The sequence below is a fragment of the Sus scrofa genome, chromosome 4, assembly GCF_054392235.1.
Source record: "Sus scrofa isolate SSC_HxYL_T2T_F1_AM1 chromosome 4, Sscrofa_HxYL_maternal_Yorkshire_Landrace_v2.0, whole genome shotgun sequence".
NCBI lineage: Eukaryota > Metazoa > Chordata > Mammalia > Artiodactyla > Suidae > Sus > Sus scrofa.
This window is the reverse complement of record NC_139386.1, coordinates 97,439,361-97,447,588: the sequence shown is the minus strand read 5'-3', so window position 1 is coordinate 97,447,588 and position 8,228 is coordinate 97,439,361.

Below are 8,228 nucleotides of genomic sequence, written 5' to 3'. Positions count from 1 at the left end.
GTGGTGATATTTTCTATACTTGCCTAGAGATTTAATTCAACACCTATTAAAATTTCAGCTAGATTTTTTTTTGCAGAAACTTGCAAATTAATCCTAAAATTTATATAGAAATTCATATGGAACAAGCGTTCCAGAACAGCCAAAACGATATTAAAAATGAAAAATAAATTGTAGGACTCACATTTCATGGTTTTAAAACTTACCACAAAGTTAGAGTAACCAAGACAATGTAGTACTAGCACAAGAATAGATCAATGGGGTAAAATTGAAAGCACAGCAAAAAACACATCTCTGGCCAACTAATCTATAATAAAGGTGTCAAGACAATTCAGTGGGGGAAAGAATAGTGCTTTCAACAAAAGGGACAGGAAAGATGGATAGCCACATACTGAAGAATGAATTTGAACACTTATCTCATATACAAACATTACCTCAAACTGGATCAAAACTAAAGTGTAAGATCTAAAATTACAAAATTCTTGGAAAACAATAGGTCAAAATATTTATGATCTTGGATCAGGCCATGAATTCTTAGAGATGACACCTAATACAATCAACCTAAGAAAGAATAAACTGGACTTCAACAAAATAAAAAGTTTTGGGTATGAGAGTGATCTGGTTGCAAAATATGTCACCCCATTGATCACCAGGGTTAATTCAGCTGATCTGGCTGGTTGGACTGGTGTCCCCTTCCTTCCTCACTGCTCCATGCGCATCCTTCCTCAAGCTGCATGTTTGGTGAAAGAGAATGACCTTCCCCAATATAAGAGGACTGCTCTTTAGTCAAGAGTATAGGAGTAGCTGAGATCCCCTGCTAGAACCTCCAAACAAGCTCTTAAAATAAAATAAATAGTTTTGTACTTCAAAGGATCTCATCAAGAGAGTGAAAGGCAATTCTTACAAGCTGAAATGTTTGTGCCTCCCACTCATATGTTGAAATTCTAACCTCCAAAGTGAAGATATTAAGAGATAAGGTGTTTACTAGAAATTATCATGCTAAGTGAAGTCAGCCATACAATGAGACACCAACATCAAATGCTTTCACTGACATGTGGAATCTGAAAAAAGGACAGAATGAACTTCTTTGCAGAACAGATACTGACTCACAAACTTTGAAAAACTTATGGTCTCCAAAGGAGACAATTTGTGGGGTAGGGGAATGCGCTGGGTTTGTGGGATGGAAATCCTATAAAATCAGATTGTGATGATAATTGTAGAATTACAAATGTAATAAATTCATTGAGTAATATATATATATAAAAGAGATGAAGTCTTTGGGCCTCATGATTAGGTCATAAGTGCGGTGCCCTCATGAATGGAATTAGTGCTCTTATAAAAGAGACCTTCTATAGTGTTAGTTTGGTTGAAAAATGAAAATGCAATTCTAGCTCAGTACATCATCTCAGAAACACAAATTCAGCTCCTGGAAACAAATCCGACTAGGAACCATGACATTGGGGGTTCGATTCCTGCCCTTGCTCAGTGGTTTAATGATCTAGCATTGCTATGAGCTGTGGTGTAGATTGTAGATATGGCTCAGACCTGGCATTGCTGTGGCTCTGGCGTAGGCCAGCAGCTACAGCTCTAATTAGACCCCTACCCTGGGAACCTCTATATGCCACGGGTGCAGCCCTAAATAGAAAAAAGGCAAAAGACAAAAGACAAAAAACAAAACAAAATAAAACAAAAACCAAAAAAACCAACAACAAAAAACCACCCCAAAACAACCAACAACAAAAAACCCAAATTCAGCTCCATCGACCACTTAAAAGATGCTATAAAGCATGTATTGAACTGCTATGTTTTGATGTGCTGGAAGATAGCTTAGAGCAGTGAAAGAAATAAACTTGGCAAATCATTGGACAGTGCCATATACTGATGCTGGCAACACACATGCCATAGTAGCAATTCCCAATAATATTGTAGCCAGTAAGACGTGCCAAGTCAATGATGAATTTCTCACTGATCTTCCACTTGAGCCCTCCTTAGACTCAGTGGTCTGTGTTTCAGGGAGTGCAAACACATTTTTATAAAATCCTGAGTAGAATAAAATTAGACAAGAAAGGTAAATAAATCACATATATTATTATGTTGGATTTATTTTTATTCCCTATTAATAGCTGCCCTTTCTTTGAGGAATATACCTCTCTACCCTACTCACATTGGGCTTGTTCATATCATTTGTTTTCATCAATAGAATGAGCAGAGGTTACATGTAGGACTTCTGACTAGAAACTTTACGACCATCAATAATCTCATCTTTGTTATTTTTCTCTCTGCCTTATTTTTTTTCTTTTTTCTTTTTAGGGCCACACCTGCGGCATATGGAGTTCCTCAGGCTAGGGGTCCAATTGGAGCTACAGCTGTCAGCCTACACCACAGCCACAGCAACACAGGATCTGAGCCATGTCTGTGACCTACACCACAGCTCATGGCAACGCCAGATCCCTAGCCCACTGAGCGAGGCCAGGGATCGAACCCGCAACTTCAGGGCTCCCAGTTGGATTCGTCCCTACTGCATCATGATGGGAAGTCTTCTCTCTGCTTTAAGACATAAAAAAGATACCCAAAAGAGCTCTCTCATCCTTTTCACCATTAAGGCCACAGAGAGAAGATTGTCATCTATAAACCAGGAAACTAGGCTGGTTTATTTGGTAGTGCCTTAATCTTGAGCATCCTAGCCTCCAGAACTGTGATAAATAGATGTTTTTGTTTAAGGCACCTGCGCATGATGTTTTTATTGTGGCAGCACCAACAGACTGACAACATCCCAGAGGAAGGGACTAAATATTTGCAAGTTACATAATTTGATAAGAGTCTAGTATCCAGATTATATGAAGAACTCTTCAGCAATAAAAGGCAAATAACTGAATTTTTTAAATGGTTCAAAAAATTTAAATAGATATTTCTCCAAAGTGAATATAGAAATATGGAAAGAAGAACCACATTGTTAGTCATTTTGGAAATGAAAATAAAATCCACATTGAGAAAACATTTCATAGATACTAGAATGATTAGAAGCAAAAACTTGCACAGTAAAAAGTATTAGCAAGAATGTGGAGAAATTGGAATATTGTAAAATGCTGCAACCACTTTGGAAAATGGTTTGACGTTTCCTTAACATGTTAACCATAGAGTTATTATTTGATCCAGAAATTTCACTCCTAGATAAACACCCAAGAAAAATGAAAACATGTTCTCAGAAAATCAGTATCGTTACCAATACTCAAAAAGGGGAAATAACCTGAATATAGATCGCCTTATGAGTGAATAAATAAAAGGTGGTATAGCTATCCATTCAAAGGCATATTTAGTCTTTATTATTTCCTTACTTCAGCTTGCTTTAGGTTTGGTTTGTTCTTCTGCTTATAGTTTCTTATGTTAGAAACTTGCCATTGACTTGTTATCTTTCCTCTTTTTTAGCACAGGCATTTATATATTTCCTCAAGTACTGATTTTACCACAACCCATAAGTTTGGAATATTGTGTTTTCAGTTTTTTTTTTTCATCTCAAAGAATTTTCTATTTCCCTTCAATTTCTTTTTTTACTCTTTCATTGATGAAGAATATGTTAATATCCATATTATTGTGAGCTTGCCAAATTTCCTGTTATTACTGACTTAGAATTAGAGGATATGGTTTGTATGATTTCAATCTTTCTAAGCTTATTGAGGCTTTTTATGGCCTAATATATAGTCTATTCTGGAGAGTGTTCCAAATATAATTGAGGAGAATGTGTAATCTACTCAACAGAGAATGGTTCAGTAGAAGGAGTGTGGAGTGCTCAATACAGGTCTGTTGGTCTAGTTATAGTGTTCTATTACATTCTATATCTTTGTTGAACTGTCCTGATGTTCCATCCATTATTGAAATTGAGGTATTGACATTTGCAGTTATTAGAGTTGAATTGTCTATTTCTACTTTCCATTATGGCAGTTATTACCTCATCTATTTTGAGGCTCTATTTTTAGGCACATGTATGTTTATAATTGTTATAGCTTCTTTATGGATAGGCCTTTTTATCATAATAAAATATACTTATTTGTCCCTAGGAATAATTTTTGTCCTGAAGTATGTTTTTTTCTGATACTAGTAGAGTCATGCAAGCTCTTTGGTTTTATGTTTATATGGCACATATTTTTCTGTCCTTTTACTTGCATTCTATTTGTATCTTTAAATGTAAAGTTTATCTCCTGCAGAAAGCACATACATGATCATATTTTTATTTTATTTTATTTTTTATGGCAACTCTATATTTTAATTGGAGCCTGTAACTATTTTCATTTAATGTAATTATTGATAAAGAAGGTTTATATCTGCCATTTTCCTGTTTATGGTATATATCACTCATATTTTTTTCTTGTTTCTCAATTCCTCATTTGCTATCTTCTTTATCTTAAGCAGTTACTTTCTATGGTACCATCTAAACTACCTTCTCATTTCTTTTACTACATATTTTTGAATTTTTTTCTAAGAGGTTGTCTTGGTGTATACAACTGACATTAATTTATAGTAATTTAGTTTGTATTGATAACAATTTAGTATATAAATATTAATGATATTATAATAATATTTATCTAAGAGAATTCAATTAAGTGCTCTGATTTTTAGATGAAAATATAAAAATTAACAGACCATATTACCTCAGTTCTAAGCAAATAGAAGGTGTAATAAAAGGAAAAAAATAGAATTTACAAGAGTAAAATGGTTTCAATGAAAAAAACGTAAATAAAAATTTTCTTTGTCCCCATGTACAGCCTGATTCCTCTGAAAGTGTCAAAAAGAGGGTCATCATTTAATAACATTCAAAGATGTTAGAATACAGAGGTGGTCAATCCATCTGTTCTTCTCTCTATTGTACCTTGGTTATTATTTCTCCACCCAAATGTTCAAATCTCAATCCTCTGAGGAAATATCATGTATATCACACTCTACATCTATTTATTACAGTCATTCATCTATCTACTTCCTGGTCACCTCTCACCAAAGACAGGCTCAGGCATTTTCTCCAGTGAAATTCTCCACAGGCATCAGCATCCATGTGTTTATCAATTAGGATACCTGGCTGGAAATAACAGAAATAATCTGTAATCCTGAGGTTATGAAGCCACCACAAACACCGTTGGTTGCAGAACCATGCCACAGCTTCTAGGGGCTCTTGGCAAAAAAGTCAGTTTCAAAACATTGTCTACTAACAACACAGGTATTTGTGTTGCTGCAGAAAATCCAGTGACTCTATGACTAGCCTTAAGACAGAAGAGCAGAAAGAACAAAGAGGTGGCTTCTGTCTCAATTCTATCCTCCAAGCCCAAGCTTGAATCATACACAGAACCCTAGCTTCAAGGGAACCTGGGAAATGTGGGGTTTGTTTTTCCACTTCTGCCATCCAGGAGTCCCATCGAGTACCTCATCACCATATCCACCACATTTCTTTCACTATTCTGCTAAAGCCATGTATCACCTCATCAAAAACTCTGGTGTCAGTTTCTCAAATTCCCTTGTTCAGCCATCACTTGGTTTCATCTATTGAAGACTGATCTAATTGTCTACTCACGCCACCTGACAAAATCACTAACCTCCCAGACAAAGCCATTATAAATTCACAATATCTAGCCTCAATCAATATTTAACACCACCCAGCAACCAGTCATTTGGATGACAGCTATTTAAAGATAATACTTTGGAGTTCCCTTTGTGGCTCAGTGGATTAAGAACCCATCTAGTATCCATGAGGATGTGGGTTTGATCCTGGCCTCACTCAGTGGGTTAAGGATCTGGCATTGCCTTGAGCTGTGGTGTAGGTTTCAGGTGCAGCTTGGATCCTACATTGCTGTGGCTGTGGTGTAGGCTGGCAGCTGCAGCTCTGCTTTGTCCCCTAGCCTGGGAACTTCCATATGCTTTTTTTTTGGGTGTGGCCCAAAAAAGACAAATATAATATAATATGATATGATATGATATGATATGATATGATATGATATAATATAATATAATATAATATAATATAATATAAATTAATAATAGCTAACACTTGCTGAGTGCTTGCTGTGTATCATGCACAGTTCTAAGCATCTGGTAGGTTTTAACTCATTTGATGCTCATAAACACTGTTTGAGATGTGTATATTATTATCCCCATTTTACAGATTAGAAAACAAAGACAGAAAAAGGAAGTCATTTGCTCAAGGGCATATAGCTGGGAAGAATCTGAACCAGGATTAAATCCAGATAGTTCTGCTCCAGAGCCCACCTCTTAATGACTCTGCTCATGGCCTCCCACATTCTTCCAAATCTTCAGCACCCTATCACTCTGGCAAATAATGGGATCTTCTATTTCTTAGGGAAATATAGAAATCAGAAAGGGATGACTTCAACTACCTAACAAAAAATTTTAACTGTCCCTGATTTATTTATATCCATCCTAACTTTCTCTTGTCCCCCAGAGATATTGGTCTACTATGAAAGGTCAGTACCTTCATCTGTGCCTCAAGTCTGGTCTTCTCTCATCATTTCAGAAGTACTGCTCTCTAATGCAGTTCCTCTTTCTCTGGTATCTTCAACTGTGTTCTCTTTACTCACTCTTTTCCTACAGCCCTTGACTGTTCTCAGCACATTCCCTTCTTGACTTCACCCTTAAGCCCATATCCCCAACTACTGCCCTTTTTCCTCCTCTTCTACATCACCATCACACTTCTACACTTGCTTCAAGACCCTCGCTCCTTGGCCATACTTCATCAGAACTCCTTAGGACATCACAGGGTGACCTGTTACCATTCTAGTATTTGATAGTGTTGACTCCTCTTTTCTTTTTATTTTATTTTATTTTATTTTTTTTAGGGCCGTACCCCTGGCATATGGAGTTTCCCAGGCTAGGCGTCTAATCGGAGCTGCAGCTGCTGGCCTATGCCAGAGCCACAGCAATGCCAGATCCTAGCCGTGTCTGCGACCTACACCACAGCTCACAGCAACACCAGATCCTTAACCCACTGAGCAAGGCCAGGAATGGAACCCGCAACCTCACAGTTCCTAGTAGGATTTGTTTCTACTGCACCATGGCGGGAACTCCCTACTCCTCTTTCCTTTGTAAAATCTCTCTTCCCTCAGCTTCCTTGATATCACACTTTCTTAGAGCTCCCTTTCCAAACTGCCTTCTCCCTCATGTTCCTTTTCTGGCTCCTCTTCCTTTACTGCTATCCTTACTTCAAATATTGGTGCTTCCATGGATTTTGGAACAGCCCCCGCTTCATTGCTTTTTTCATTCTCTTGCTAGGACCTCTACTCCGTGGGCTCTTATTATCATTCACATGCTGCTAATGCCCAAGACTCTTTCCCCACCACAACCTCTGCTTAGCATCAGACCCTGCATTCAACTCTACTAGGCGTCACCACTGGGACTCATACTCAATGTGTCTGATGCTGCATTCATTATCTTCAACTTCTAGCCTATTTATGGGTTCTTATTTTAGTAAGTGGCCAACTTCAGAAACCTGGGCCATGTCCTTGTCTCTTTTCTCTCCCCTCACCTTGAAGAGCAGTTGATAAAGTGCATGTGACTTGTCAGGTCCTATGTTAATCACCTCACATGCAGTGATTTTACTTTATTGTCACAATCTTAGGGAAGAAAGAAATAGTGTAAGTTTAATTGTTTCTAGTATTCATTGATGAGAAAACTTAAGCAGAGTCCCCTAATTCATCATACATTTTATCAGCTTTCTCCCACACCCCCACCATTTGTGGTCTGGAATAAGCTCACCCATATCCTTCCCTATCTCTGGACACTGACCAGTGAAGATGCTCCTTCATGTCCTCCATAGCCCTCTCTCAACACTGTACTGCAGTGTTCCAGCTTCCTTTTATGTATTATACAGAACTTGGTGAGAAAGAGGAAGGGTTTTTCTCCCACAGAAAATAAACGCAGAAGCAATCACTTCATGTGTATTCATGCAATATATGTACTCTTTCTTTAGTAGGGGAGGTTAAAGTAGTATCGGTTGGTTTACCTGGGTCTAAAAAGCATTAAAAGTTATCTTCTCCTACACAACAAATTCTCTTTCACTCCTTCCTCACCACCAACATTACCCTCCCGATACAAAAAATCAGCTTGCTGTTTGCTCCATTTTTACATGCAATAAGACAAGACTGTGTTTCTTCTCTTCCCTTCAATTTTCCCAGTTTAGCCAGCAAGATCTACCTGCATTAGATTCCAAAAGATCAGATCAGGAAATCTGTCAT